The following is a 9,233-nucleotide window of genomic DNA, read 5'->3' as shown; positions in this document are numbered from 1 at the left end:
ACTGTATCTGTTCAATTTCTTGTGCTCATGTGGTTGGCTCCAAGAAATTGCAATTCAGATTTTGGAGGTATGACTTATGTTCACAGAACATGACAGTTGTTTTCCATATGTCCTATGGGTTGTGGGAATGGCTTATAAATTTACCCACTACATATTACATAAGGATTAGAAATTGTCTTAAAACAAAACTGTGGAAAGAATTCTCCATGAAATGCCTTGGAAAGTACTGGAGTCCTACAGCCATCTTTAGTTGCCCTGAAGTAGCCCCCACACCACACCTGCCCTGAAGGAACGGGGGCATTTCACAGATCAAACACCAGACTCAGCAGCCTGCCCAGCAGCTTGTGCCACATCTTGCCCAGCTACTGCTGCACACACACATGCTTGGAGGAGACAAAGTGGGATGCTGGGTGGAAAAATACCTTCCACCCACTCAAACAAGGCAAGTCCCAAATCGCAGCATTCAGAAAACACACACAGAGCAATGGAGCAGGATGTAACTGTACATGCCAACATTAATTTTCATGTCTGGCATGCACGTTACATATTTCAATACACAAAGCATTTAAAAATCCATAGGAAAATTGGCACACTGCCTTTATATGGTGCCCTTGGCTTGCTGGAGACATGCATAAACTTTTCTCTTTTTCCTCTGAGGATGCACAGGAATTTGGTGGTTGTTCAAAATCCTCTCGATGCTTAACAATTTTTTTCGTTTCATTTCTGTCATATTTACTGAGGAATCTTTTTGTGAAATACATAGAATGTGCACTCTGCTGAGAAAGTGTCTGAGAAAATAAATCAGACTTTGGTGCTAAGCACAACTTGATTTCTCTTGGCTCTTGTGCTCACCAGAGGGTTTTTTCTCATGGAGATTTTGCTGGCACGGCAGCTCAGCGGCAGCGCTGTGTCAGTGCTTGAGAGGAACTCTGCTGCTGGCCAGGAGCCCTCAGAAAGCAGGGACTGTTTCCCTGTTCCACCACAGCACAAGCACATGGGGCTCAGGAGTTCCTTCTGCAGGCCTTTTGCACTTTCCAAAGCAGGGATTTCTCTTTGCCTTTGTCAGCCCCTGGAGCAAGGGAAGGGGCTGCAAACAGAAAGCCCAGGCAGCTCTTGGACAGAGGGGTAAGAGGCTGTTGCTATTTGGTATCTCTGCTGAGATGCATTTGAGGCCAGCTCTTGCTGCCAAATTGAAAATGAACCCATAAATCTTAACAGGCTCAGAAAGCCCTTGATGTTCTTTGCTTTTTGGTTGTCAAGCCTCTTTTAGAAGAAGCTGGAAGCACGGGGAGCAGTCTTCCAATAGATGGGCTGCTTTCCCAAGGGAGATTTACAGAGTTGCCAAGTTCATTTTAAGATTAAAAAAAAAAGAAAAGTCAGAAAAGAGAATCCTCTTCCTTTCTTTACACCCATCCCTTCCCAAAAAGTCAGAAAGCCACAGATACCCTCCTTTGCAAGGGGCTAGGAAAACTATACACAAATAACAAATATTTCACTGAAAACTCTTGGGTCACCCCTGCAACAGCTCCTCAGCGTAAGAAGGGGGAAAGAGGGTGGTCCTTGCACCCCATGCAGTCCTGGGCAGCTCACAGTACCTCCCTCCACCTCTCCTTACATACAGAAATCTCTCCTTCGCAGAACGTGGATGACAAGCCCACTGATGTGGTGAGCTGAGGTACCATAAGAATGAATGCCATAAAACACTCTATAAAGTAGATAATCATGCTGGGTATCAAACACTTGTATTTGCCAATTATTCTGAGAAGTTTTGATAATATTTTAACTCAGTTCCCATAAGAGCTGGCACAATTTATAAGCAAACATTTGAACTAATCACAAAAACTAAATAGAACATGACTTCTCTCCGCCTTAAAAAATAATGGACTGCTAGGGAAGAACAAGGCCTGTGCTTCACCAAGCGTGACAGACCTCGGCACCCACTCATGGATACACAAGACTGCTGTAGGATCTACCTCCCATGCACTGGTGGGACTGGGATGCTTTGAACTCTTGAGAAGAGTTTAGCATTAGAGCACCATGAGCATTACTGAGAAAGTGCCATGACTTGCAATTGATAGCAAAGGGATTTTTTTATAGTGTTTTAGCCACATCCCTTCTCCACCCCCAGCTGGGCTCACTGTCTTGAAGTGTTGCAGCAGGCTCAGAGGAGCTCTTTAGTGAGATGTGCTGATGTGCTGACTTGGCAAATGCAATCCAAGCAGACATGCAAGAGGAGCAGAGCAGCACGTGAACACAGCGATTTGTGGGAACAGCACAGGCAAGGCAGTGAGCCAGTCAGGACAATGCTGCAGGGCTGGCAGGGCTTTGAGCAGTCAAGAAATTGGATGATGTGCGTCTGCCAATGAATGGTGGCATCAGGATTGTTCACCCTAACCACACTGGAACTCCTCCTCTTTCCCTGAGTCAAACTGTTTCCTTGTCTTTTCTTTCTTATCCCATTCTTGTCAGGCTCAGGATTTCCATTGCACCCTTTATGGAGTGGGGCACAAGTTACAAAACACCTTGCCATGCCAATCCCTCACCCTCACCCTCCACCTCCACAAAACTCCACACTCCCAGACACTGCCACCCCAACTCCTGCTTTGTGCTCCCTTCAATTCCCTGCTCCCCCCCTGCATGCTGACCTCCTGCCTTGCTGTCCCACATACTCCTCCTGCTCAAGCCCAGATAGCATCTTGTGTCTCCCTTTCCCTCCACCCTCCAGCTGAAGGGATTTTTAGGGGTTTCTTTTCCTTTTAACCTTTTTTATTTCTATTGCTTGATCTGGATTTTGTTGTTGCTATTAAAACCATGACAGAGATGGGTTTGGCCTGGCAGAGATGCAACATGCTCAGGCTGTTTTCCCATTACACCTTAAAGCAAAAGCTGTTTGGGGAAGGAAACAAAGTTTCATTCACAGGCGCTTGTGCTGGCTTCATGCAGCTTTTTCTCTTCTCCTCTTCTCTTCTCTTCTCTTCTCTTCTCTTCTCTTCTCTTCTCTTCTCTTCTCTTCTCTTCTCTTCTCTTCTCTTCTCTTCTCTTCTCTTCTCTTCTTTCTCTTCTCTCTTCTCTTCTCTTCTCTTCTCTTCTCTTCTCTTCTCTTCTCTTCTCTTCTCTCTTCTCTTCTCTTCTCTTTTCTTCTCTTCTCTTCTTTTTCTCCTATTTTCTCTTCTTCTCTTTTCCCTCCCCTCCCCTCCCCTCCCGTCCCCTCTCCTCTTCTTTTTCTCTTTTCTTCTTCTCTCTTCCCTTTTTCTTCTGTGGATCAAAGGGGTTGCTCAAAGAAACTCAGCCACCATGTGCTCTCAATTACCTTAAATCCTTCTGTAAAAGCCACATTCCTCCTTCACCTACCATTTCCTAGTTCGGGCATTGAAGGGAATTACTGACACTAGTGGTTCCACACAAAAGACAAATGGGCATCAGCACACTTAATGGCAGAAGAAAAACATAAACTAGGAGCAGGCAGCAAAACAGGGATGGCATAAGAAACATAAAAATCTACCTGGACAAACAGGTAGATTTTCTCAAGAAAAGAACAAAAAATATTTAAATGCAATTAATGAGTGGTAGAGCTTGAAGAAGCAAGTACTGAATGTCACATATGGTAGGATGAACCTTGGAAAGGAGCTGCTGTGCAAAGTAACACTGCAAAAGGTATCTGCCACCCATCCACACACTTACACGACTGAGCAAAGCAGACCCAGCTCTCCTGTGGCTCTCAGCTTGCTGAATTTAGAATCTGTGATTTAATACCTGCCGGGACTCCAAACAAGTGAATAAAGTGCTAAATAAGAAGAAGCATCAACTGTAGTAACCAAATGAGCTGCAGCACTGAACATAAAGTCAAGACAAAGGTAAGTTCACCATCTGTTGATTTGGTTTCCAGATTAGATTTCATTTTATTACAGGAATTGAAGTTCTCCTGGCATGGTCAGGAGGAGAGCTGTGCAGAGACCAGAACCGCCTAAGAGGACTAAAGAACAAGCAAGGTGTGCCAAAGGGGGCAGCAGGAGAATCCCAGAGGAATGTGATGGCTTTTAGTACTTGAAATGGTAAATGGCAAAATGCACCTCATAAATAAAACCACATTCTCCAGCTACAGGGAAATCAAAATCATAAGAAGTGCCATGATGCCCTGGCAAAGGTTGCAGTCCACCCCCGCCACTGCTCCAAAAGTGGTGCTAAGGAAATTTTTAGCAGGGAAGCAAACTTGACTATGATTTGTTATTGCCAAAATATACACAGCCACTGGCAGACAATTATGTTACTCAAAACCATCATCAGAATGAGAAATACTGAGTTCTCCCCACAGGAGGTCCTGTTAGGAAGAGGCTGAAGTGAATACAGAAGCTTGTAAAAACGTTATTTCCAGCAGGGAAACATTCTCAGAGAACTTCATATCCTTTTGTTCATAACGTAATGTATGACATGTGGTGGATTTGGAGCACTGGCTTCACTTAAAGAAGCAGATGGAAGATCTTTAAATCTTCAGAGCATCTTCCTTAGGTCATGTTTAAGCCATGCAGAAGGTGAAAAAAAGTCAATCTCTATTTAAGCTGAAGTCAAATAAACAATATTATGGAAAAAAGGGGCAGAGAATCCAATTTTCTACATCAGTAGGAAAGTAGAAAAAATATTCTCGAGAGGTTATTTCTGTTCATCTTCTATGAAATTGATAAGCAACTGGGGATGGTATTTGTAAGACACTGGTTTAGGTCAGCCTCTGCACTTTGCTCTTTGATCTTCTAATGTTTGAATTTGTCAACAGCCAAATGGAAGCCTCTAGGGAATGTCCAGCAATTGACACCCCTAAGACATAACACCAATAACTTGTTTTTAAAAAACGTGATCGCCAAGTCCACCACAAGGTGTCAATGTGGTAGCACCAGAAGCAGGATTTGCTGCTCCATGGCCGGCTTTCCCAAGGCGGCCCCACGCGCTCGGGTAAGCCCTGGCAGCAGAAGCTGCCCCGGGAGCCGCAGGAGTGCCAGGACTCGGCGCGTCGCGGGGCTCTGCGGCAGAGGCTCGGCTGGGCTCAGCACGGACACTCCTCCTCCTCCCGGCCCGAGAGGCTCCCGCAGCCTGAAGGAAACCGAGGACGTGCGGGGCAGCCTTGATCACACCGGCCGAACCAATTCTGCTGCTTCTGCCATCTGAAACACGTGGCGTTGTTAACCATTTACTCACATCTGGACTTTAGCCTGTGGTTTATGTTTAAGCAGCCCTGCAAGGGCACACAGCAGCTCAGACGGACTTAGAAGCTGCAGCAGTGTCAGGCTGTGGAGCAGGGAGAGACAAATGCAGAATACCAGCTTTCAGAAAGGGGGCATTTTACAAAACCCACCCTTTATTCTGTCTATTTATTGTCCCCTCACCTGCAGTTCAAGCTGTGGCTGCCCTGCCATCGGCGGCTCAGGATTTATCTTGGCTGGGGCCCAGGCGCTGCTGCCAGGCTTTCCTTTCAGGGCAGCAGGCCTGGGAAAGTCACTCGGGGTTAAGTTTAGAGTTCCAGGTTGGCACATTCTTAACGCAAGCCAAAAATAAGTGTGAATGGGGATCAATTTGATGAATTTGCTGAGCTGCCAATTATATTTTAAAGCTGAAATCTGAAACTAGGTTTGCCAGTGGATAAGTATCACAGCCAATCCTTAGGCAGAAATTAATTGGAAAAACACTCTGCAAGTCCAGATAGCATTGCCTTACAAATGTTATCTCCCACGTCTTTCCAGGTGTACTTGGGACATTGGCAGACAATCAGAACACAGGGGATTTTAACTAATTAAGTTTATTATCTTGTATGTGTCAATCAGCAGTTAGGCAGATACACAACAAATATTCCCAGCATGCAACTGTAAGGCAGCATTTGGGGGGAGGGGGGGGAACTTTCTTCCAAAACAAACCAGCACAGGTTCCTATTGCATTCCTTTTACACCTCCTTGCCTTGCATTTTTGGGGAGCAGGGTCACCATAGCTGTACAGTTGCCCAAAGCCAGGAAGTTGGGTTGTGCACCCACATCTCCACAGAACTGAAAATAAAATTCTCCACTCGCCAGGCAGAGGCTGGATGTGCAACTCAGCACTTACAGGCTTGAGCTCACAGCTATCTGAAACCTGCCTGCAGCCCTGTTTCTAAGCTCCTTGCCAGAGGCACAAATAACCCTGTGGGTCCAGCTATCACATCACCAGTGGAGCAGCAAAACTGGCTTGAAGGCAGGATTTCCTGAGCCTCCTGATGGAGCCTGTATTTGTCCACAAGCCAGCAGATGATTCCCAGTGCGGTGCCATACTTTATTTCATTTATTCAGGCCTGCTTTAAATGCTGCATTTGTGGTGCCCAGCTCTTGGTTTTCAGGGCTCAATGCAGTTTTTTTAACATTCTGGCTAATGCAGTTCATCCCACTTCAAGGCAGATTTACATCACAGCCATTAGCCCTGATACTACAAAAGTTACACATGCTTTCTAAACTCCACCATACATAAAAGAATCCGAAAAACAGAAGTCATCCCCATCCTTCCTGAACAACTTCCAAAGCAAATCTTCCAGAGGTCGCAGACAACTTTATGATGTATAAAATGTGTATGTCTCATTTATAAAAATATATTTTACATATTTTAATATTTTTACTTTATTATGTGTATCTATATATGTGTATATATAATATCTCTATATAAATATATATAAATGATGTATAAACATTATGTTATGTTTTATTGACACTGAGCTGAGATCCAAAAGGACCCACAAGGTGCACCTTCACCTTGAGTGTTATGCAGTTTTGATACCACGATATAAAAAAAACATAGAGCTATTAGAGAGAATCCAAAGAAGGGCCACGAGGATGGTGAAGGGTCTGAGGGGAAGCCGTATGAGGAGCAGCTGAGGTCACTTGGTCTGTTCAGCCTGGAGGAGACTGAAGGGAGACCTCGCTGTAATCTTCAACATCCTCACGAGGCAAAGCAGAGGGGCAGACACTGATCCCTTCACTCTTGAGACCGGTGACAGGACCCGAGGAAACAGCATGAAGCTGTGCCAGGGGAGGTTTAGGTTGGATATCAGGAAAATGTTCTTCACCCAGAGGGTGGTTGGGCACTGGAACAGGCTCCCCAGGGCAGTGGTCACAGCACCAAACCTGACAAAGTTCAAGAAGCATTTGGACAACACCCTCAGGTACATGGTGTGTCCTGTGCAGGGCCAGGAGTTAGACTCAATGATTCTGATGTATCCCTTCCAACTCAGCATATTTATGATTCTAAACACAGAGGCTTTTGCTGGAGCATCCCCGGGGTGCTACCACGGCCCAGTGTGGAAATGCTGCTCTGCAGTACTTGGCCTCTGAAGCACAGGGTAACCTGCCCTGAAAGCAAAGGTTCCCCCAGGCTGGCCTTGACGTGATTCTGAAGGAAGCAGGAAGCACGAGCTTTGCTCCTGCCTGCCTGGGGACCAAACACTCTATATTGGGTTAAGAGTACAGTAAAACCTTGCCAGCTCAGGGGTGACTCAGCAGCTCGTGTACATTACATCAAGCCCTGCACCATCAAGCACGCTGGCAGGGAAGTCAAGAGAATGAGGAAACACTTGGTTTGGGAGCTACCCGTGCCCGTAACGCGGTACAACCCCTCACAGCACTGCAGCAGGCTGATCTCCTCCTGACTGGAAAGGGCTGAAAGGGCAGGAAAAGAAAACTCCGTTGACCCAGGTACTGGAGGCTTGTGACAAAACATCTGGAAAAGGTCAGCAAGCATGCTGGCTCACATTACTGCTAAAGGACATGCAGAGAGAGCTAACTGTGCCTGTGTCCTGACAGCTGGCAGGCACCCCCTCAAACCACCACAGGAAAACCAACCAGAGGCAGCTGACAGAACTTGCAGGTACGGAGCAGCTTTTGTAGCTAAACTCACAACAGGAGGGCTTGCAGGGGAGAAATCCCACAGAAAGCAGGCCCTGTCAAACATGAGCGAGGGCTGATGCTTTAGAGGATCACACAGGAATTGCTAACAGATGAATAATGACTGACAAAACGAGCCTCTGAGCAATCTAAATTATGCCACCTGCCTCAAGCCCTCAGCCACAGCTTTTTCACTGGTGTGTTTTATTCATTGGTCTTTCAGGGTTGGGTTTAAATGCTTTTACTCTTACAATGAAAATAAAAACAATTAGGTCATGGCAGTAACAGCAGAAGCCAATTGTGATGTGAAATGAGCTGTTACCTTCCTGAGACTCATCTGGAGTTATAAAATCAGAATTCAAAAAAAATACTAATCACCACTTGCCAACCACCAGCGTCTTCCTTTCAGCCACAGGAGTGAAAGCCCTTCCGCACTAGTCAGCAAACAGCAGCTGTGACCAAACAATGGGGAGTGCCAAGATCAGCCATTCCCTGTCAGCCCGAGGGGTGTGCCATTCTGGTGCCAGAACACCGGATTCACAGCTCATTAACAGCTCCGCAGAGAATGGGAGCATCATGGAGTGTAGCCCTGTAAACCAGCAACAAGGACACCTCCAGCTGGGGGTGATGCAATCCCTGCTCTGAAGGATTACTAATGCATTTGGTCTCAGGCTCATGAGATAAATTTCACATGTGAAATGAAAAGATACTGAGCAGAAATCACCACGTGGCAGCCCACCACCTTCTGGGCCAGTACTGTGACTAATGGGTGTTTCAAAAACCAAGAGAGAAGCATGTTGGCCATGGGGTGACAGACTGATGAACAACTGAGATCTATGCGCTGACTCAAGTCTTGAAGTCAAGCACTGTGTGCAATCAAATTATCAATAGGTTCAACCCTGCTACCAGGATACAGGGACTGGCCCAGGAAAAGAACAGGATGAAAAGATGGGAAATGAAATAAAAGAGAAGGAAAACCAACATGAAGCAATAGATCAGGAGATGGATGACACGCTCTCCCATGCATCTATGTAAGACATACCTTTGCGTGCTACTTACCTTATGTCCACTTTGAACACGGCTGGGCTCCTTAAGTCGGAACTCAGGTTTCCAAGCATGGCATCACATGGCACAGCTATGCCTGACAGTTGTGTTGGGTGCAAATAGTAAATCCTGTCAACAGTAAAGTATCTCTCTCCATCACTCAACCCTACTGTTTTTTCAGGAAGCACTGAGAACTGGGACACATCACAGTTGCCTTGAAAAACGGCAAAGCCTTTTTCTTCAGTGCAAATGCCACATTTGCAGTGTGGAGCTTGGCGGCCATGGCTGTGGGGCTGCCAGAAA

This window comes from Corvus kubaryi, unplaced genomic scaffold (assembly GCF_017639235.1).
Source record: "Corvus kubaryi isolate FWS band 111438036 unplaced genomic scaffold, C.kubaryi_AGA036_p1.0 split3-73, whole genome shotgun sequence".
Lineage (NCBI taxonomy): Eukaryota > Metazoa > Chordata > Aves > Passeriformes > Corvidae > Corvus > Corvus kubaryi.
The sequence above is the reverse complement of the archived record's forward strand: the minus strand, read 5'-3'. Positions refer to the sequence as shown.